The sequence below is a fragment of the Leopardus geoffroyi genome, chromosome B1, assembly GCF_018350155.1.
Source record: "Leopardus geoffroyi isolate Oge1 chromosome B1, O.geoffroyi_Oge1_pat1.0, whole genome shotgun sequence".
Lineage (NCBI taxonomy): Eukaryota > Metazoa > Chordata > Mammalia > Carnivora > Felidae > Leopardus > Leopardus geoffroyi.
The window spans coordinates 145,761,521-145,785,121 of NC_059327.1; the positions used below are offsets into that span (position 1 = coordinate 145,761,521).

The following is a 23,601-nucleotide window of genomic DNA, read 5'->3' on the forward strand; positions in this document are numbered from 1 at the left end:
CTTTTATGCATTTGTGAAACATTGCCAAAAAGGAGGGAGTGGGGGTTAAGCAAAATGGGTGAAGGAAATGGGAGCTGTGGAATTCCAGTTGTGGAATGAATAAATCATGGGGATGAAAGGTACAGCACAGGGAATATAGTCAATGATATTGTAATAGCGTTATACGGTGACATATAGTAGCTACATTTGCGGTGAGCATAGCATAATGTATATAGTTGTCCAATCAATATGTTGTACACTTGAAACTAATATAATGTTGTATGCCAACTATACTTCAATTTAAAAACATTTGATTAATTAAAAATTTACCAAAAAAAAAAAGAAAGAAAAAGAAAACCCTTTCTCTTCTCCCTGGCCACAGTTAATGGGTCAGAATGGACACATAACTAAAACAAAATTGTTTTAAGAATTGAGAATTAGGAAATTGATCCCATTGACATAGAAGCGTTGCAATGCCAAAGCAAGTCACAAAATCCTAGAAATTCTGGCTATTGCTGAACTATGAGTACCTTATTAACAAGTTGAGATTTTATTTTATTTATTTTTTTTTTAATTTTTTTTAAACATTTATTTATTTTTGAGACAGAGCATGAACGGGGGAGGGGCAGAGAGAGAGGGAGACACAGAATCGGAAGCAGGCTCCAGGTTCCGAGCCATCAGCCCAGAGCCCGACGCGGGGCTCGAACTCACGGACCGCGAGATCGTGACCTGAGCCGAAGTCGGACGCTCAACCGACTGAGCCACCCAGGCGCCCCAACAAGTTGAGATTTTAAAGCATGGCTTCCTGTTGGAGAATAAATCGAGAAAACCACTTTACCAGAATGCTCTGCTTTGAATCATTTTGGTTTCCCAAAAATTCAATATTAGTAAATCAGATGGGAGGTCATTTTCTTTGGAACAGGATGTCCTTTTGGAAACAGTTTAATTTTCCCTGATTTAAATTTGAGAACCAGAATGATAAATGCTATGACCAAGGACTATGTCATAGAAAAGAGAAAAATAGTATCTCTAATGTACTTGAAGAAGACCAACACTGATTTCTTTGATAATGTCATTATGTGAAAGTTAGTTTTTTGTAATAAATGAAAGTTATGAAAGTTGCATATGAAGTATACCCAATTAGCTTTCTATGATGGTTTGAAAATAAAATCATAATGTAAATTGGGGCAGTACAATTGGTGAAGGGAAAACTTGGCAAGCTGAGCTTTAGTAACATTAAAATGTTCTGTTCTGTAAAGACACTACCAAGAAAATGAAAAGTTGAGCCACAGACTGGGATTAAATACTTGTAAAAGACATGTCTGATAAACGACTGTTGTCCAAAATAGGCAAAGAATGCTTAAAACTCAACAATAAGAAAACAAATGATGTGATTGAAAAATCGCACAAATACCTTAATAGGCGCCACACTCAAAATATACATACAGATGGCAAATGAGCATATGAAAAGATGGTCCACATCATATATCATCAGGGAAATGCAAATTAAAAAAACAATGAAATATCACCACACACCTATTTGAATGGTCAAATCCAGAATATCAGTAACCAACAGCTGGTGAAGTCGTGGAACAACAGAAACCCTTATACATTGCTGTTGAGAATGTAAAATGGCAGTTTCTTACAAAACTAAACAGTACTCTCCAGCAATCATGTTCCTTGGTATCTACCCAAAGGAGGTGAAAACTGTGTCTGCATTTAAATCTGCAAACGGGTATTTATAGGAGCTTTATTCATAATTGCCAAAAGTTGGAAACAAGCACGATGTCCTTCATTAGATTAACAGATAAACAAACTGTGGTACATTCAGACAGTGGAGTGTTATTCAGGGCTGAGAAGAAAAGACATGGAGAAAGCTTAAATGAGTATTAATGAGTGAAAGAAGCCAATGTGAAAAGCCATATGATTCCCACTATATGACATTCTAGAAAAGGCCAAACTGTGGAGACAGTAAAAGGATCAATGGTTGCCAGGGGGTTAGGTGTTAGAGAGAAGGAGCACAGAGGATATTTAGAGCAGTGAAACTACTCCGTGTGATACTGTAATGGTTGATACCTGCCATTATATATTTGTGCAAATCCATAGAATATACAACACCAAGAGTAAACACTAATGTTAACTCTAGACTCCAGATGTAGGTCATCAGTTGTAACAAATGCACCACTCTGATGGGGGAGGGTATTGAAAACAGAGGTGGCTAAGCACATGTCAAGGAAGGGAATACATAGGCAATCTCTGTACCTTCTTCTTAATTTTGCTGTGAACCTAAAACTCCTCTAAAAAAATAAAGCCTATTTTAAAAATTTAAAAATTAAATTCTGAAAAGAAAAAAGACATTTCTTCAGTCATTAATTATTGCCTTATTTGGATTCTATCTATTTTCTATGCCACTAACTTTATGTGTAATCTTAAAAAATGTATCACTTCTTTAAATGAAACTACCCATACCTTTTCTTTTTTTCACAAGGCTATATTGAAAGGAACAAACAGGATAGCTATGATAACTTTTGAAAATATTTTCTTAATTTTTATGTTTTCAACTGAGATAAAATTTGCACAGTGAAATGCATACACCTTGAGTATAAATGTATAGATCGATGAATTTTGAAAAATGAAAACAATTACTTAAAATATAGAATGCTTTCATTGTCTCAGACAACCTCTACTTTTCAATTCAATCTATCATTTCCAAAGAAAACTACTATTCTGATTTTAGTTTGGTCTACACCTGACTTTGCATAAATGGAACTATCCAATATGTATTCTTTTATGTTTGGTTCCTTTTGCTAAACTTTGTGAGATAAATCCATGTTACTGTGAATAATAGTAACATATTCCTTTTTATTAAGTTGAATATGCCTTGAATAATTGAAGTGAAGTATTCAATTATTCAACTATATGAAAATGTGTTTATCCATTCATTTGTGGATGGACATTTGGACCATTTCCAGTTTTTGGTTAACAATTTGGCTATTATGAATAAAGCAGCTAAAAACATTATAAAATATTTTTGTGTATTGTTGACTAAAGATAGCCATAAATCTGTTGCCTTTCTTCTCATTGAAATGTGGCATCTATTTTTTATACTCATCATGTGAACTGTGTCTCTGACTCATTTTGATCAATATACTTTGGCAGAAGAAATGCCGTGTAATTTACGAAAGTATATCTTCAGCTTTCACCTTGGTCTTTTGGTGGAATGCTCCTTCTTGGAACCCAATGGCTATGCCATGAGAGTCCTGAGCTGTGTGCAGAGACCATATGGAAGAGAACCCAGGCACACTACCTGATATATTCAGAGACCATATAGAAGACACCCAGGCACTCCAGCTGATATCCATTGATATCAGCTGAGCTCGCAGCTAAAAGCACAAATTGACAGTCATGTGAGAGATCATCTTGTACATGGCAGCCCAGCCAAGTTTCAGACGGCTGCAATTTTCATTTTCTTTTAAGTTTATTTATTTATTTTGAGAGAGAGAGGAGAGGGAGAGGAGCAGGGGGAGAGAGAGAGAGAGAGAGAGAGAGAGAGAGAGAATGAGCAGGGAAAGGGCAGAGAAAGAAGGAGAAAGAGAATCCCAAGCAGGCTCTGCACTGTCAGCACGGAGCCTGATGCAGGGCTCAATCCTCAAACCGTGAGATCATGACCTGAGCTGAAATTAAGACTGGGATGTTTATGGACTGAGCCACCCAGGCATCCCAAATTTTCATTTTCTTAAGAAAGTTTTTGAGGAGAAGTTTTAAATTCTGATGAAGTCCAATTTACCAAATTTTTCTTTTATGATTAATTTTTTTTGTGTCCCCTCTAAGAAATTACTGTCTACTCCAAGGTTGAAATAGGTTCTCTTGTGTTTAATTCTAGAAGCTTTGCACTTTTAGCTTTTATGTTTAGGTATATGGACTGTGACAAATTAAATTCTTATGACTCATTCAAAGTAGTGGGTGAGTTTCATTGCTTTATTTTTGTTTCCATATAGATATCCAGCTATTCCAGGAAAATTTTCTGAAATCTTTTTCTATTGAGTTTCATAGAAGCCATTATCAAAACTCAGTTCATGGTATACATGTGTGTCTATTTATGTACTTTATTTGGTTTCATGGACCTATTTGCCTATTCTCATGTCAATACCACAAGTGCTCATTAATGTGGCTTTGTAAGTGTTGAAATCAGATGGTGTGATTCCTCCAACTTTGTTCTTCCTTTTAAAAATTATATGGGCTGTGATAATTCCTTTGCTTATCTATATAAATGTTGTAAGGCATGTACCAATTTCTCAAGAAAAATGCTTGCTGGAATTTTTGTTTGATATTGCACTGAATATACACATCAATTTGGGGAGAATTTTCATTTCCACAATATTGCCTCTTCTAATCTATGAACACGGCATAAATAGCTTTCCATTTATTTAGACCTTTTTTGCGTATGCTCTGTTTTATAATTTACAGTGTAGATTTTTTATATCTTTTGTTAAATTTATTCTTGGGGCGCCTGGGTGGCGCAGTCGGTTAAGCGTCCGACTTCAGCCAGGTCACGATCTCACGGTCCGTGAGTTCGAGCCCCGCGTCGGGCTCTGGGCTAATGGCTCAGAGCCTGGAGCCTGTTTCCGATTCTGTGTCTCCCTCTCTCTCTGCCCCTCCCCGGTTCATGCTCTGTCTCTCTCTGTCCCAAAAATAAATAAACGTTGAAAAAAAAATTTTTTTTAAAAAAAATTTATTCTTAAGTAGTTTATAATTTTGTTGAATTATAAGTGATATTTTATGTCCAATTATTTGCTGCTAGGATACAAAAGTAAACTAGAGTTTAATATATTGACTTTATATCCTGAAATCTTACTATATTCACTTATTAGTTTTAACAAATCTGTCTCCCCCCCACTCTTTATATTAGATCCCCCAGTCGTATTTATCTCATAACTGGAAGGTTGTACACTTTGGCCAACAATCTCCACTAGTTTTACCCCTCAGCCCCTGGCAACCACCACCATTCTACCATTCTATTCCCTGTTTCTATGAGTTTGGTTTTTTGTAGATTACACATATAAATGATATCATACAGGGACACCTGGGTGGCTCAGTCAGTTGGGTGTCCAACTTCAGCTCAGGTCATGATCTCATGGCTTGTGAGTCAGAGCCCCACATCAGGCTCTGTGTTGACAGCTCAGAGACTGGAGCCTGCTTTAGATTCTGTCTCAGTCTCTCTCTCTCTCTCTCTCTCTCTCTCTCTCTGCCCCTTGACTGCTCACCTATTCTCTCTCTCTCTCAAATAAACATTAAAAGAGAAATTTTAAAAATGATATCATGAAATGTTTGTCTTTGATTTATTTCACTTAGCATAATGTTCTCAAGATTCATCCATGTGGTTGCAAATGTTAGGGTTTGCTTCCTTTTTGTGGTTAAGTAGCATTCCACTGGATATATACATATATAACACATTTTCTTTACCCATTCATTTGTCAGTGAGCACTTAGGTTGTTTTCACGTCTTGGTTAGTGTGAATAATGCTGCAGTGAGCATGGGTTATACAAATATCTCTTTGAGACAGTGATTTTGTTTCTTTTGATGGAAGTGGGATTGCCAGATCATATGGTAGTTGTATTTTTAATTTTTTGAGGAAATTCCATATTGCTTTCTTTAGTGGTTGCGCCAATTTTCATTCCCTTCAACAGTGAAAAAAAGTTTCATTTTCTCCAGATGCTTGCTAACACTTGTTATTTCTTGTCTTTATGAAACTAGCCATTCTAACAGGTGTGAGGTGATAATCTCACTGAGGTTTTGATTTGCATTTCCCTGAAGATTAGTTATGTTGAATAGCTTTTCATGTACCTGTTGGTCATTTGTATGTCTTCTTTGGAAAAATGTTTATTCAAGTCTTCTGCCTATCTTTAAATTAGATTATTTGGTTTTTGTTTGTTTGCTATTGAGTTGCATGAGTTCCTTATATATTCTAGATATTTATTCCTTATCTGATACACAGTTTGCTAACATTTTCTTCCATTCCATATGTTGTACCTTCATTTTGTTGATTGTTTTATTAGAGTTTTCCACACAAAAGATTATTTAGTCTGTAAATAAAGACAGTTTTACTTCTTCTTTTCCAATCTTTTATGCCTTTATTTCGTTTCCTTGCATTATTGCACTGACTAAAACTTCCAGCATAATGTAATGTTGAAATAGTGAGACTTACTTCCTCTCAAGTAGGTGAAGTTGATTAATAGGGTTGTTGAAAATGTCTATTAACTGATATTTTCGTCTGCTCCTGTCAATTATTAAGTGGTACTAAAATCTCTAACTGTGATTGAAGATAAGTTTTGTTTCATGTAATTTAAAGCTTTGTATTAGGACCATACATATTTAGGATTGTTATATTTTCTTGATGAATTGTCTCTTTATCATTATAAAAATGTCCTTTTTAAATCTCTGGTATTCTAGGGTGAAAAACTCCTTTAATTGAAGTATATTTTGGCTAATTTTAGTAAGACCATTCTAGGCTTTGTATGATTACTTATTACATGGTATGGCTTTTTCGATCCAATAACTTTCAATGTATATGTGCCGTTATATTTAAAGTGCATTTCTCCTGGATAATTTGTAATTTTGTCCTGTTGTGTTTATCTAGTCTAATAACCTCTGCCTCCCTCCTTCCCAAGTTTTAATTTAATTTCCAGTTAGTGCACATACAGTGAAATATTAGTTCCAGGTGCAGAATTTAATGATTCATCACTTATATACAAAACACAGTGCTCATCACAAACTCTGCCTTTTTACTGGGAGTTTTTAAAAAGTAATCTCTACACCCAATGTGGGGCTTGAACTCACAACCCCAAGATCAAGAGTCGCATGCACCACAGATGAGCCAGGCAGGTGCCCCTGCATACTTGCAATCTTAGCACACAAACATCAAGGAGGAAATAAGCCATACCCAGTCATGGAAGGATGGCAGTTTTCTCTAGCTTATGTGCAACTTCTACAGAATTGTCCTTAAAATATTGTAAGTTTCAGTTGATTTCCATTAATGTAATTATTGATGTGGCTAATTTTAAGCCTATCGTATTGTTTTTGGTTTACTAATTATATTTTAAGGTTTTTTTTTTTTGATGTCTGTGTCCTACTTCTCATGCTTATTTTGTGATTTCTAATTTTGCACTTTTTAGTTCTAAAATTTCCATGTTTTATAGTTGCCATTTTCTTACTGATATGTCTCCTCTATTCACTAATTATGATATATTTTTTAATTCTTGGAAATATTCATAACAGCTGTTTTAAAATCCTTGTATGCCAATTCCAACATCTGCTTTAGTTTCAGTCTATTTTAAGTTACCTCTTTCCTTTTTGCTTTTGTTAAAATTTTCTTCATATGTCTAGTGATATTTGATGATATGCAGAACATTGTACATACAGCATTGTCAGGAGTTGGAATAATGTTGTTTCCTTTTAAAGGGTATTGACTTTTGCTCTGAATAGTATTACAGTGTCCGTAGATTATTTTGGTCCTTGCAGGATAGGTTATTTTTCTATTTGGTTTTGTATTTAATCCTGGAATCTGTCCTTGATTTTAGGGCACACATCTTAGGGGCTTTGGCATCTCACTTGAATAATGGAGATATTCAGACAAGGTCTCTACTCTTTCTAGGCCAAAGTTGCAACATTCCTAGCGTTGCTATATTCCAGATGTTACTATCCAGCTCATAATCACATAGCAGGCTGTATTTTTCTAAGCCTCAGTGCCTCACCCTGTAGCAGCCTTTGGCCAGGGAACTGCACTATTCCATTTTCCCCAGTTCCCTGCCACACCAATTGCAATTACTTCAGAAATCCACTCTGCTTGAGCTCTATTTGGTTTCCTCCTCCTTGAAGGTTAAAGATCCCTGAACACAGAATGGAAGAAAGATTGAGGGGTTCACATGATGTGTTTCCCTTCTTTCAGTGATTACGATTCTTCACTGCCTCTTGTGCAGAGCCTGAAAGCGATTGCCTAATGAATTTGGTTAGATTTTAATGGTCTTTGGCAGAAGGGCAAATTTAGTACCAGTTTTTCCATCGTGACCATGAAGGAAAGACCTGAAAAGCTTTTAATAAAGTGTAAGGAGCTAAATATTGTTAAATATTACGGCAACTATTACTGTGTGATAGTAAAGTTAAGTAAGATGATATTTCAGTAAGAGTCTTACAGACTAACTTCATGGGTTCAAAGTTAATTTCATTCATTCATCTGACAGTGAACCTAAATATTAAATACTCCTTCCTCTTTGCCCACTTTTTAGCTTTTTTGTCTCTCAACTCTGTGCAGAAGCTTCTAGGAAGAATGTCTCATTTTATTGCCTTAAAATTTAACTTCAGTTCCGTCACTAGCAAGAGATTTTCATTATATGTACATTTCTTTTCATTTTTTCTTCTTGCAATGTGCACAGATTATATGCCATACTCTGTCATGACTCAGAAGGGTGAAATTTTCCCATCACCAGCTATTTTATACCTATTTACTACTCCTTAAATTCTATAAATGTTCAGGGTACAGCCAATGAGTTTTACAAAAGGACTAGCTTGCTGCACTTGAATCTATACTCAATTACTGGTGCATTGGTTACAGTCCATAGCATTGACCAATTGGGATGCTTCCTTCCTATTTTTTAGCTATTTTAAATCTCTCCCTTCTTTTACCTACATATTTTTTGAGCATCTAGAATCTCCACCGCATATGAAATATCTGTAGGCAGCCATAACTCTTAACCAAGTCTCAAAAACAAACATACAAAACCCAGAAACAAAACCAGGAGCAGCATTATTAGGAGCATTACAAGTATAAAAAATTAGTATATACGTGTGTGTAGCAGTGAGTGTCACCAGTCTTGTGACTTGGGATAGGAGGAGAATTTCAGTTAGTTTCTCTTTAGTTCTGCCCCACTACATATTCAGGCTTTCCTTTCTATACCATCATTAACACTCTAGAAATATTTCACTTTTTATTTTGAGATTATATATAGGTGGGATCCTGAAAACTGGGTTGTCTACATGGCATAATTTAGAAAGAAGCTGAACAAAGGTTAGATGGATAGTCGTGATTACTTCTTGATGCTCAATGAATGGCATACCAAATGATTCTGTGGGTATGTCTTCAATAGTGGCCAGCAGAAGAAAGTATATATTTCAACAAAGGTCATATATAGTGCTCATTTGAATGGAGATTTTCAGGTTTTAGGTTAGGTTCCAGATGGCTCCCTGGGAGTGACAATTTTGGGTAGAATCTGCTAACTCTGCTACTGTTGGCAGATACGAGGGGAACACATTAGTTAATATTTCAAAATATTATCCCCTTGCATAAACCGGTTTCAAGATTGCAATAGCTGACTCTAATAATCCCTTAACTTTGACTTAAGTGTACAATATATGAACAAGACTGAATTAAATCTCCTTGGTTTTATATTCAACAGGCATGTTTCACATTTGCATTGGATGTCTTCTGCCATTGGGGCCAAAGAATCAACCACGCCAACCTGGACTCATCCCAGTTTTAGATTCCTTTCTCTTCCTAGATTATCACAATTGTAGAGTAATACTATTAGAATAAAAGGTAATACTTCTGGGAGCAAAATTAGTTCTGATTTATTTATCTAAAATTTTGCTTGGAATGCCTGTTTCTTTTTTAATCCTTTTTAAAGGATTTTAATCCTATTTTGGTTCAGATTCTTGAATCACTTATTTCTTTGAGAATTTTTTTTTTTACTGAAAAAGTTCTTCAGCCTTCTTTTTGCCCTCATCTGACTTTTAGTATATGCTGAGGCTACAATCAGTGGGGTTGCCAAATACCTTTGGCAATACCTCCATCTACGTTTACCTTTGCTCTGGTAAGGACACAGGTAAGAGAGGAAGTTGTTGTCAGTTCATACTTGACATATTCTATACTGGACATATTCTCCCTGAAAGCATTTGTTGTTGCTTTCCTCAGAGGAAGAGATCTTGGCATGTTGGGTCAGTAGCTGATATATTTTTTTGAGGAAAAAATTCGTAGACTCTTCTTCCTTTTTATCCTGATATAATAAATTCATAGACCCTCAAAATTAATATTAGAATGTAAACTAAAGGAATTGTTTACAGTCCAGCAATGGCAGCCCAGGGTCCTTTATCAGTTATGCACTAAAACCTTATATGCCTAACCACAAGCAAATCCCAAGACAACAACAACAAACATATCCTTAGAAGCAAACAGGCATCCTTGCCTTCTACCCACAGAGACTGAGGAGTTAAAAAGACAGTCTAACTGACAAGTTGCTCTTGAAATTCATACAGAAATGCAGGACAACCAAGAAGAGCCAAAAGCAATCTTGAAAAAGAAGAAAAAGTTGGAGACCTCACATTTCTGAATTTCATAACTTCCTACAAAGCCACAGTAATCGAGGCTATGTGCTACTGGCTTAAAGGTAGACAAATAGACCAGTGCAATAGACTAGAGAGTCCAGAAATAAATCCATAATAAATGTGTGATCAACTGGTTTTCAACAAAGGTGCCATGCCAATTAAATGGGGGAGAGAAAGCCTTTTCAGAAAATGGTGGTGGACAACTGGATGTGCATGCACATGCAAAAGACTAAAGGGACCTCTACTTCACCTCAGACACAAAAATTAATTCTAAATGAATCAAAGACATAAATATAAGTGCTAAAACTACATGACTCTTAGGAGAAAACATAGATACCATAGATGTTAGTCTTCATGACCTTGAATTAAGCAATGGTTTCTCTTTAAAATATTATTTAAAAGAATTTAATTTTTATTTATTTTTGAGAGAGAGAGAGAGATAGAGTGTGAGTGGGGGAGGGGCAGACAGACAGGGAGACACAGAATCCGAAACAAGCTCCAGGTTTTGAGCTGTCAGCACAGAGCCCGATTCGGGGCTTGAACTCACCAGCGGTGGGATCATGACCTGAGCTGAGGTTGGACACTTAACCGACTAAGCCACCCAGCTGCCCAAACAATGGTTTCTTAGATATGACACCAAAAGAACAAAGAAACAAGGAAAAAAATAGATAAATTGCACTTCATCAAAATAAAAGACTTTTATCACAGGACATAATAAAGTGAAAAGGCAATCCACATAATGGTAGAAAATATTTGCATATCATACATATGATAAGCATCTAGTATCAAGAATATATAAAGAACTCTTACAACTCAATACTAAAAAGACAAATGACCCAATTAAAAATGGACAAAAAATTTGAATGTACATTTCTTCAGAGAAAATGTACAAATGACCTTTATTGTTCTCTGATTGACTTATTCTGCTTAACGTAGTACTCTTTATCTCTATCTATGTCATTGCAAATGGCAAGATTTCATTCTTTTTTGTGGCTGAGTAATATTCCATTGTGTATATACCATATCTTCTTTACCCCTTCATTAGTTAACGGACACTTGGGCTGTGTCCATAATTTGGCTATTTTAGATAATGTTGCTATAAACATTGACGTGCACGTACCCCTTTGAATTAGTATTTTGGTATTCTTTGGGAAAATACCTAGTAGTGCAATTGCTGGATCATAGGTTAGTTCTACTTTTAACTGTTTGAGGAATCTCCATCCTGTTTTCCAGAGTGGCTGCACCAATTTGGATTCCTACCAACAGTGAAAGACCATATGATTTCACTCATACGTGGAATTTAAGAAACAAAACGAACTTGCAAAGAGAAAAAAGAGAGAGAGAGGCAAACCGAACCATAGAGAACAAGCTGATGGTTACCAGAGGAGAGAAGGGTAGGGGGATGGGTGAAATAGGTGACAGGGATGAAGGAGGGCACTTGTGATGAGCACCAGGTGTGGTATGGGACTGTCGAATCACTATATCATACACCTGAAACTAATATAACACTGTATATTATCTAACTGGAATTAAAATAAAAGCGTTTTAAAAAGAGGCCAATGAGAAAATGAAAAAGTATTCAGCATCATTATTGTTTTAGGAAAATGCAAGTAAGAAACCACAATGAAATGCTAGTTTATACTGACTAGGAACACTGTAATCAAAAAGTCAGTATTGTGACTTTTGTGAGTGTGTGGAGAAAATGGAACATTCCTACTTTGCTGGTAGGAATATAAATAGTGTGGCACCTGCAGAAAATAAGTTAGCAGTTCCTTTAAATGCTAAATATAGAATTACTATGTGAACCAGTAATTCCACTCTTAGGAATCTATTGAATCTATTGAATATATTCAAACATATTGAAAAAATATGTCCTCACAAAAACTTGTCCAGGAGTGTTCATAGCAGTATTGTTCGTAATAACAAAAAAATGGAAACCACCCAAATGTCCGTCAACTGACAAACGGATAAACAAAAGGTGGTATATCTATACAGGGGGAATATTAGTTAGCCATTGAAATGACTGTTTTATGCTACAATGTGGATGAACTTGGGAAACCTTCTGCTAAGTGAAAGAAGCCAGACACAGAAAGCTATATATTGTATGATTCCATTTATATAACATGTCCAGAGTAGATAAATCCATAGTGGTGTCCTGGGGCTAGACAAAGGGAGGAATGAAGAGACACTTTTAATGGGTATGGAGTTTCTTTTGGGAATGATGAAAATGTTCTGGAATTAGTGGTGATAGTTGCAGAACTTTGTGAACATACTAAAAGGGACTGAATTGCATGCATTAAAAGGGTGAGTTTTCTGGTATATAAATCATATCCCAATAAAAAACTAAAAAAAATATTTGGGGGCCTTGCCCTAGCAGTACTATATAAGAATTGGGGTGGTGGAGAGGTTGCTAGGGATTTGTGTTTTAATAAGCTCTCCAGGAGATTTTTGTGTATACTAGGTTTTAGAAGCACTATTTTAAAACATTAAATAATTAGGGGCACCTGGGTGGCTCGGTGTCTGACCTCGGCTCAGGTCATGATCTCACGATTCATGAGTTCGAGCCCTGCATTGAGCTCTGTGCTAACAGCCCAGAGCCTGGAGCCTGCTTCATATTCTGTGTCTTCCTCTCTCTCTGCCCCTCCCCTGCTCTCTCTCTCTCTCTCTTCCTCTCCCTCTCAAAAATAAATATTAAAAAAACATTAAATAATTAAAAAAAAAGACTAGCAAATTAGTGTTTAGAATGCCCTTTTTGACACCTTTCTCTTATCAAGGGTTCAGAATATACCCTTATAGATCTTTGTAACAATAAAAAATTTTCATAAGCCTATAGTAATAACAACAATAATGGCTACCACGTGTCAAGCAGATTTGTAAAAATCATATACTCATTCAGATTATAGCACTTCATGTTCTCCAGATTCTTTCTGCTGATGCAATGCCATGTAAAAGCTTTTATTTTCTCTTGGTCAGCTCTTTCTCCTGTTCCCCTCAGCAGTAGTTTAAAATTTTCCTGACCTGTTGTCTTCAAGTGCTCTTTCTCTGGTAGAAAGTTCCTCAACTCACATCTCCCTGTCTTCAGACCCTTCTATATTGGTCCCTAGCTTTGTCTTGTTCTAATTCATTCATTCTTCTGTTGTTGATTTGAGCCATTCTGACAGATGTGAGGTGATATCTCATTGTAGTTTTTATTTTTATTACCCTGATGATCAGTGACTGTGAGCATCTAATTCTTCCTTCCTCCCTTCCTCCCTCCCTCCCCTCCTCCCCTCATTTCTTTCTTTCTTTCTTTCTTTCTTTCTTTCTTTCTTTCTTTCTTTCTTTCTTCTTAAAGCTTTTTAAAAAAATGTTTATGTATTTTGAGAGAGATAGAGAAAGTGCAAGCTGGGGAGGGGCAGAGAGAGGGACAGAGAGAATCCCAAGCAGCCTCCATGCTCTTAGCACAGAGTTTGATGTGGCACTCGGTTATCATGAACCATGAGATCATGACCTGGGCCAAATCAAGAGACAGACACTCAACCAACTGAGCCAGCCGGGCACCCCTAATTCATTCATTCTTATACTCAACTTGTATTTATTGAAAAATCTCCATTGTTCATCAGTATACAATGATGAACAGGGTGGTCAATTTATAATCCAGTGAAAGAGGTCAAAATAGGACATCAAGGAAACAAGATAGAAATTGCAATATGTGATAGATGCTATTTCATAGCTTGGTAAAAAGGAACAGGGACTGAGAGTGCTTACGTTAGAATAATGGCCACTGAGGAGATGACATTTTAAGCTGACATCAGAAGCATCAAAATGGCAGAGCTCTGCAAACAGCTTAGTGAAGAGGGCTTCAGGCAGAAAGAAAAGTAAGGACAGAGGTAGGAAAGCGCTTGTGTTTTAATAAGTAAAAGGAGGCTGGCGATGGCTGGAATTTGGTTAGAAAGAGGAAGAGCAGTGTGAGTTGGGTCAGAAGGATAAGCAAGCCAAGTCATACAGAAACTTCTAGGCCAAGGAACAGAATTCACACTTTATTTTATTTGTAATGAAAAGCCTTTCAAATATTTTATGTTGTAAGAAGATAGGAGTTGTTTTATGTTTTAAAAGACATCTAACTTCTGCATGAAACAGTAGTGTGAAATTTGGACACAGAAACACAAACTAAAAGGCAATTCTAACAGGTTAGGAGAACAGTAGGCAAGCTGTCATTCATGGGTCTGCCACATGTTTTTGTAAATAAAGTTGTATTGAAACACAGCCAATGGTGATTTTCACGCACATTGCCTATGACTGTTTTCATGCTACAGTGACAATATTGAATAATTTTGACAGGGACCATACAGTCTACAAAGCAAAAATATTTACTGTCTGGTCCTTTACAGAAGTTTGTCTACCTCTGTCTGGATGAGAAGTTTGATGGGAATATCAAATGGAGATGTAGAGATGTTGGAAGATTATGAATATATTGGGAGATGCAACCTTCCATACATGCTGGTGGATTGGATGCAGGCAAAGAAAACTCAAGAATTATTTCTAGTTGTTTGATGGGAAAAATTGAGTGTAAGGTAACAATATTTACTAAGAGGTAAAAGACTGGAGAAGGAACATGTTTAGATGGTTGTGAAAATGAGAGTTCTCTTTTAGGCATAGAAATAGCCAAGTGGAAGCATCAAAAAGGAAGTTGTATGTGAGTGTGAAACTCAGGAAAGCAGTCTGTGCGGGAGCTGTTGTATGAGTGATATCAGCATAAAAAATTACTCATGGAATCCACCTAGTGGGAGAGCTAGAAAGAGGCCCTGGTCTAGAAAAGTGGCTCGAGGACTCCAATATTTGGTGGTCTCCAGTCTAAGAGTATTTGTCCTCATGTTTCAGTCATTTCCTTCTTTTCTGCATTTCTGATCCCTTCTCATCTTCTCCAGGATTTGGCTCAGTACTTTGTATTGATTTCTATCATTCCTAGAACAGCCTACAAAACAAATGCCATTATTCTTTGAATACGTGTAAGGAAAACACAGTTCTGGAGAGCTTGATTGTCTTGCTACCTATCTTGTAAATGGCAGTTTCTGAGCCTAGGGCCATGCTGGTTCCTAGAGAAAGTCTTTATGCCATATTTAGTGGGATACAGCTAGACAGTGCTGTCAGCTGTCACTTCTCGTTGCTGTTCACTCCCTCCTGGAGTGCAATCTGCTTCACATTGCACATAAAAGCTTCACAAAGCTGGCCCTTTTCAGAGATCTGTTCAAAGAGACTTCATGCAGACGCTCATGTGCCTCTAATACCTTGCTAAAGGCAATGGCGTCATTAGTTACAAATAAGAAATAACAATTTAAACAGAAAAGACATATGTTAAATAGATGCAGCAAGGCCAAAGAGCCAGTCCAAAAGATACATGCCAAGAAAAATGTCTAAAACCATACAGCAGAACCAGGCTGGTGCAGACAACACAAGCTTCCCCAATGATCATGGACACCACTGTTTGCTTTACTCCTTGCGATGCTGGACCGTGGGCGCTTTCATGAGAACTGCTGAACCTGAAACAAGAAATATCCACTATCACTGCCACCGCCCAATGCTGGAGCAGCCTACCTTCTCTAGAGAGTCTCACCACTGATAATTTCTTCAGTAAGCACTGAAACCTATCAGGGGCTTCTGAGAACATCTCCTGAGACATCTGTTTAAATGCATGAGAAACCTCACTGAGGAGACAAAGGTGGATTTTCCTCATTTTTCATCATCTGCTGGCACCCAGTAATAGCATCTTCATTCTAAATACTAATTTTGTAACAAGCCAAAAAATGCATCTTGCTTGGCATGGGGGCCAGCTTTTTGGCCAACCTTAGGTAGACAGTTAACAGTATCATACTCAACAGTTATTCATGTGATATTTTCCAGAATTATTTTTCAATTGGTGAGGCATTTGGATTGTGGGATCCTATTATAACTCTCTGGCCAATTGTTAGCCAACAACTCGGTAACAGATGCCTTCAGGTTACTAATCTTTAATAAAGCAATTATCCCATGTTTATTCTAACACTTTCACAGTCGTTTAACATTTTGATGTCTTATTTGCCTTGTGAATAGCCAATATTCATTTCACATAAAATACAGTAACCCTGGCCATGAATTCCCCTTTGATACATTCTCCTGTTCATAGATCATTTAGCTTTCATCAATTAAAAGCTATTTGAACTCAATTCCTGGAGTCTTCTAAAAAGGATCCTCAAAAGAAAAAGAAACAATCAATCATTTTCTTTTCTCCCCACCTCTAGTTTCTAGTAGGTGAGGTGACTGATTTTTACCAGACTACTCTTGTGATAATGTACCAGGACATGAGAGAGGATAAAAATCGTCCTATCAATGTCATTACTACTATAGTCCGTGTTGGAATCCCATGCGATATAGTATTCATATGATCCATTCTTTTCTTGTTACAATATCACGATTTTGAAAATTGAAGTATAATTAACATACAGTTAGCTACACTAGTCGTACTAGGTTCAGGCATACCATATAATGAGTAAACAATTCTATGTATTATTCAGTGCTCATCTATATAAGTGTCCTCTTAATCCCCTTTAACCAATGTTGAATGCCTCACAAATTGGCATGCCATCCTTGCACGGGGGCCATGCTACTCTTCTCTGTATTGTTCCAAGTTTAGAAATATGTGCTGGGGCGCCTGGGTGGCGCAGTCGGTTAAGCGTCCGACTTCAGCCAGGTCACGATCTCGCGGTCTGTGAGTTCGAGCCCCGCATCAGGCTCTGGCCTGATGGCTTGGAGCCTGGAGCCTGTTTCCGATTCTGTGTCTCCCTCTCTCTCTGCCCCTCCCCGGTTCATGCTCTGTCTCTCTCTGTCCCAAAAATAAATAAACGTTGAAAAAAAAAATTAAAAAAAAGAAATATGTGCTGCCGAAGTAAGCACTGCGATTTCACAATATAATCAAAGAATTTCAATCTTTCCATAAGGTACCGTTGCTTGAAAAAGCACCAGGACTCAAACCACAAAGACCCATTTTTCTGAATTAACTTATTAATGCATTCATTCCCTAGACATTACTGATCACCAACTGTAGGAGGGGCGAGGCTATTGTCGTATAACAGTAAGTGATAGGAAGGGCAGATGGTAATCAGAAAAAGGTCTCAAAATTTTTCCTTCCTTCCTTCTACCCTCAGTTTATTCTCTGATAGAGCCTTAGCAGTAAGAGAATAGATTTTAGTACTTCAGAGTCTAGTTTGTCATTAAGAGACTAAATCTCTGTACTATTACTATCCCTATGTCTCTTCTCTGATTCTGAGAGGCCATTTTCTTAGTTCCAAGCAGCGGTCTTCTGGTGGGTAACTAAGTTGCCTCAGGGTGGTAGCAGAGATGCAAGTATGTCACTAGGATCTTGGTCTTTCAAGGACTGAGGATGTGTAAACTCTACTCAGGGAAGGAACCTTGGCTAGTCACAACCCCCAAAGCTTTCAGTGTGGAAGACATGATTTCAACATGCTGTCATGACCACATCAGTGCCTATAACCAAGGTATGAGTTGAGATCCCATGGATGCCTTTGTAGTCTTCTCCTTTCGTCCTTATTTTAAGTCTCAAAATACCACTTCCCTATCTTGCTTCTCCCCAATTCTAGCTACTGCCACCAAAAATTAGGGTGATGGGGCAGTCACTCAGCATTCTCAGTTCACCTATGTGTATACAGAAGACCAACTTAGATTCAGCTAGTATCTTCTCATATTTTCTTCTTAAAAATTTTAAAAAATGTTTATTTATTTTTGAGAGAATGAGAGAGTGTGAGCAAGGGAGGGGAAGAGAGAGAGGGAGACACAGAATCTAAAGCAGGTTCCAGGCTCTGAGCTATCAGCATAGAGCCTGATGCGGGGCTCGAATTCACGAATGGTGAGATCATGACCTGAGCTGAAGTAGGACGCTTAACTGACTGAGCCATCCAGGTGCCCCTTCATATTTTCTAAGTGAACCTTAATCTTCCAGAATCTGCTCCATTTATCCTCTCTCCACGTTCTTCAGAAATAGGTTTTTCAGAGATTTTTGTTTTCTCCTGTCTTTTGGTGGATTTAACATATATATCTTTCTTTTCCATTCATTTCCCTTCCCTTCCCTTTCCTTTTCTCTCTTCTCCATATTCCAAATATCTGCTCAATAATCTTTAACAGTAAGACTACAGTCTCAGAGATATTCATAATCTTTGGTCATTGAACAGCCCTCAGAGGAGGACCTTGTGTTCATTAGTCTTTTTCTCTTTTAGCTGATTATTTCAGCTATATTTTTCCAAGGTTATTTAGCTTCCTGCCAGAAAGATGTATTCCTGTGACTACAAACACAGCTTTTGATACATCAGAGAGTCTATCATGAACATTAAGACCTATCCAATCACTGTTCCTGAATTATAGCCCAAACCTCAGAGAAGCGTGCCTGGAAAACTAAGAAAAATTCTACTTATGGGGCTTCTACTTATGGAAAAATTCCCTCTTTTTACTTTGTTTTTAAACTTGGATAACTATATAGGTTACTTAGAGATTACTGATTTAGAGATTAGTTCCTAAGGGAGTCTCTTTCTTTGCCACCTTGGACAGTTCCCACAAACCCTAGGCCGATGTATTCACGCTTTCTTGTAAAGGTTATGTACTCATCTAAAGGCTCTGATACAGCAAGAAAAGTGGTGAAACAACTGTTCCATCATCTGCAGGTGGTATTGTCAAGACCAGGAGACATAGGAAGGGTCCATATGAACTCTTTAGTTTGTTACTTTATACAAACCCTTAGTTCACAATTTGGGAAGGGTGCCCCCACTAATTCTATCTAGGGATAGTGATGTCTGAGATGGGGAAATGTGTGATTCCTCTCTCTTCCTCTGTGCCTGAGACATCAAACGTGCCTGAAACACACAATATTTAATGCCTTAAACATAAGTGTCGAGGCTATAACAGGCTAGGTGGACTTTTGGCATGTAAGATGTTATTAAGTTATGAAGTCTGTTATTCTCTAGAAATGGCTCATGCATTTATATGTTCCCCTCACCCCTAAACCATTTTCCAATGTTAGTTTCCAGACGTTGAGAAGTTGCCCAGTTATAGTTGATTTATTATGATCCAGAGTAGCACTGGCTAGAGATAATCTGCTGTGACAGCATGTTTCATGCTTGCCTTGTGCCTTGCCTTTCTAGCACCTGTCCATGGCTCAATGACTAGGCCAACATTCTGCCTTTTGTGAGGAATTAAAGAGCACCAGAGACTTTTCCTCCTGATTTATCATCAGTGCAGCCTCATTCACGTCTTTCTTTGTCTTCTTCTTATCACAGAAAGGCCTGGCAGGCAAGTTGATCCACTCAGCTGGAAGCCTGGGTCAGACCTCATCCTGGTATAGCCCTAGTTGGTTGGTTGATGGTTGTTTTGTTTATGCCACAGTTGGCCACCACAATAGGGACTTGTATCAGCCTTCTTTCTGTATGGATGGACACACAGGGAAAGCCTTTCCAAGATCTACTTAATATCTATCTTCAGAGCAGATACCTTTCCTCAGAGTCCCAAAGCAGATGTGATTTAAACCTTGAATTTTACACTAAGACATTTGTTTCATGTTCAACAATGAGACTATTTTGCTTCAATGTTTTACTTAAAGATTTATTTATTACTGGTCAACTCATCAAACAGTAGGGCTTATGGAAAACCCCTGATACTTAATGACAAAGGTAAGAATGAGCTGTCTGTTGATTTAGCAGTGTGAGATGTTAGAGTGCCAAATAGGAGATTCCCAATAAAAACAATATTAATGCCCAACTGCGCATTTCCGTTTCTGAGATCAGTCATCTCTGAGAGAGGTTTCCGCAATCTGGTTGCCTTAATCATGTTGATACTTGTGATACAATAATCTTAGTATTTAATGTTTTGGCAAATACTAAAATTGTGAATTTATCTGAGTCTATTCAAGCATGTTTATGAATCATAGAAATCTTAAATGCTATGAGTGGATGTGAGCTAATATTTGGATTTACCAACCTACTAAAGGTGTATATATTGGGGAAATGGGGAGAAAGTAGAAACGACTTTCTCGTAAATATAATAAAATAGTAAATATAATAAAACCCAGAGCTTTTTATTTATTATTGTGATTGAATACAAAAATATAATTCTGTATCTACATAATGCTACAATTCATCTATCATTTTTCCACATGCAGGGATTATAAAGAGATCTCTTGTTTGTACTTTTCTTCATCATCTGATGGCCATGTTAACTAAAGCTGGAGTTAGTGGCTTCTGGCAATGGTTACTGATGTCGAATAAATTAGTCCTAACTCTCATTATGCTGCTAGAACACATGGTAACTAGTTAATGGCTGACAAAAATAACAGGATATGGTATAACATGACGCACTAAATCCTCTGCTGAATCAGGCCTTTTTGTTTTTCTCAACTGTCTTCCTCTTTTCATCTGGCATTTGATCTAATTATGCCTTACCTCTGTTCATGAACTCTAAAGGTTTAACTAGGTCAGTACTAGAAAGATTGTGACTGTTGCCATGCCATTTACCTCTTACTCTAAACAAGCATTCTAACAGGTGAGAAATACCTTGGTTATCTAAATATTTGCTATAGAGAAAGCCCAATGTCTTGGCTCTTCTGATCCTTTTCTCTTTCCTTCATTATTTCACCATTAGCCAGCCCCACTCTATCATGTAATAATAAACAGCAGCTAACATTTAATGAAAACTACTTTGTGCCAAGCACATTTTATGAATTATCTTTATTTAATCCTGCTGACAACAAACTCCTTTAGCCCATTTTTAGATAAGCACATAGAAGTTTAGAGAGGCTGAGTGGCTTGGCTAACATCACACAGGAACATGGTGGAACTGTAGTTCAAAACCTGACCTTCTGACAGCAGACCCAATTCAGATAACTGATGCCTGATAGCCTTCCTTGCCTCTCCTAAGGCCCACTTTGCACGTGCACAACTTTACCTGCTGAGGATGGAATTTGACTTATTTCAATGACAGGGCAGGTGTGTCAAAGATGCCATCATGAACTTTCCATGCTCATGCCACCCATCCCCATCCATGTTTTATATGTCTCACCATCTCTTCTCTACATTTATTCATTAATCAACTATTTATTGAGCTTCTCCTAAGTACCAAACAATGCTCCCAGCACTGAAGACATAACAATAGATCAATCAACTTTCCTCTGTCAAGGAACAAGTATTATACTGGGGGTGACAGTTGATGAATAAGGGGGAAAAAAGTGTGCATGGATGATGCATCTGTATATATGATATAGAGCATCCTAAGAAAGACTCTAATGCAATGATAGTTGAACAAAAAGCTGAAATAAGTGGACAGACTTTAAAGGCTTTGGAGAAGAAAAAAGTATTCCAGGCAGAGAGAACAGCAGGTGCAAAGATCCCAGCATGGGAGTTTGCTTACTATATTTAAAGACCAGTGTCTCTGAGCATTATTAGTAAGTAATTAGAGGTGGTAAGATTGGAGGATTTGTGACTTGTAGGGTATGATGAGAACTTTGGATTTCCTCTAGGTGAATGACAGAGTCACTTGGAGGATTTTGAACAGAAGATTGAAATAATCGCTCTTACTTTTTCAAAGTTTACCATGTACTATGTGAAAAATAGAACACAGAGGAACAAAGAAAGATGAAAAAAGATCAGTGTGAAAGCTTTTATAACAACTTAGGTGTAAGATGATAATACCTTTATTTATAGTGGGATCCTTAGAGCTGGTGAGAAGTTATTGAGTTGGGGTGACTTTGAAAGGTAGAGTGTTAGCTCTAGGACTTGATGAATTGGATTCAAGGTATGACACATGTGATGTGTTAAGAATGGCTCTGAGATTAGCCTGAGCAGGTGGAAGCATGAAGTTGCCATGACCGAAATAGGAATGTCAAGAGGATTAGGTGAGGAATGGGTTCAGATTTAAAGTTTTATTTTGGTCATGTTACTGTTAGAAATTCCTATTTGTTTATTCAAGTATTTGTATTGAAATGTATTAAACATTTCAAGTATTCAACAGTTGTATTTGTATTGTATTGTAATTGTATTGTATTGAAATGTATTAAACATTTCAAGTATTCAACAGTTGGATGTAGGAGTGTGTAGTTGAACAAGAGGTTTGGCTTGCATGATGTAAATTTGGGAGTGATTATCACATGGATGGTATTTACCATCAGAGAAATGGATTATGTCCCTTATGGAAATGAGTCTACAATGAAGAGGACAAGTATCCTCTGAATAGTTCCCTATCCTAGTTGCACATCAGAATCCTCACGGGACTTTAGAATATATATACATACATCAAAGCTCCACCACAGGCTCGTCAAATCAAGATCTTTGACAGCAGAACCCAGGAATCTATATTGTCAATTTCTCCAGGTGATTGATTCTGTAGAAATTGACATGTGTTTGGGAATCAGTATTATAAGCCACTCTGTTTGTGTTATAATACAAATTAATTTTTAATGCTGTAAAGGCTCTTCTTTCCATATCCACTGTTATCTACTTAAATCCAAGCTATGGTTTTCCCTTACCCTAAGTGTTCTACTCACATTCATCCTTACCCTTAGTTTTGCACTATTAGCTCAATAATCTTTTCAAAGAATAAATCTTCAAAGCCATCTCATTGTTTTCAAAGACAACAATCCTTAACATGGACTGCAAAATCCTGCCTGGTATTGGCTACTTGTCTCTCTACCTCATCAGACACCAGGCACCTTGCTCTCTGCCTTGCAGTCAGACACTTCCCTTCCTTCAGTCCCAAGGACACATCTATTTTCATTGGCCTCAGGTTTTACACCTGCTGTATCCTCCCTTCTTTCACCTAATTAACTCTTACTCATCCTTTGATCTTGGCTCAATCATCATGTCCTTTGGGAAGCCTTCTCTGACTTTGTTGACTAAGTCAAATTCCCTACCCTGCCCCCCCTCCCCCCGGTAGTAGGTTATTAAATAAATTTAGGAATTTATGACTAGCATTTAAAAATTTTTAAAAATGTTTCTTTATTTTTGAGAGAGAGAGAGAGAGCTGGGGAGGAGCAGAGACAGAGGGAGACACAGAATCCGAAGCAGGGTCCAGGCTCTGAGCTGTCAGCACAGAGCCTGATGCAGGGCTCGAAATCACAATGTGAGATCATGACCTGAGCGGAAGTCGGACGCTTAACTGACTCAGCCACCCAGGTGCTCCTGACTAGCATTTTTAAAAAAGGAAATAGAACAGAATGGAGTAGAAGAATGTCAGAGTGGG

At 37.4% G+C, this 23,601-nt stretch overlaps 1 pseudogene; it reads right to left on the reverse strand.

Moving 5' to 3' along the window:
- Positions 1 to 16,919: 16,919 nt before the first annotated feature.
- LOC123596571 lies at positions 16,920 to 17,032 on the reverse strand (annotated as a pseudogene).
- Positions 17,033 to 23,601: the final 6,569 nt, after the last annotated feature.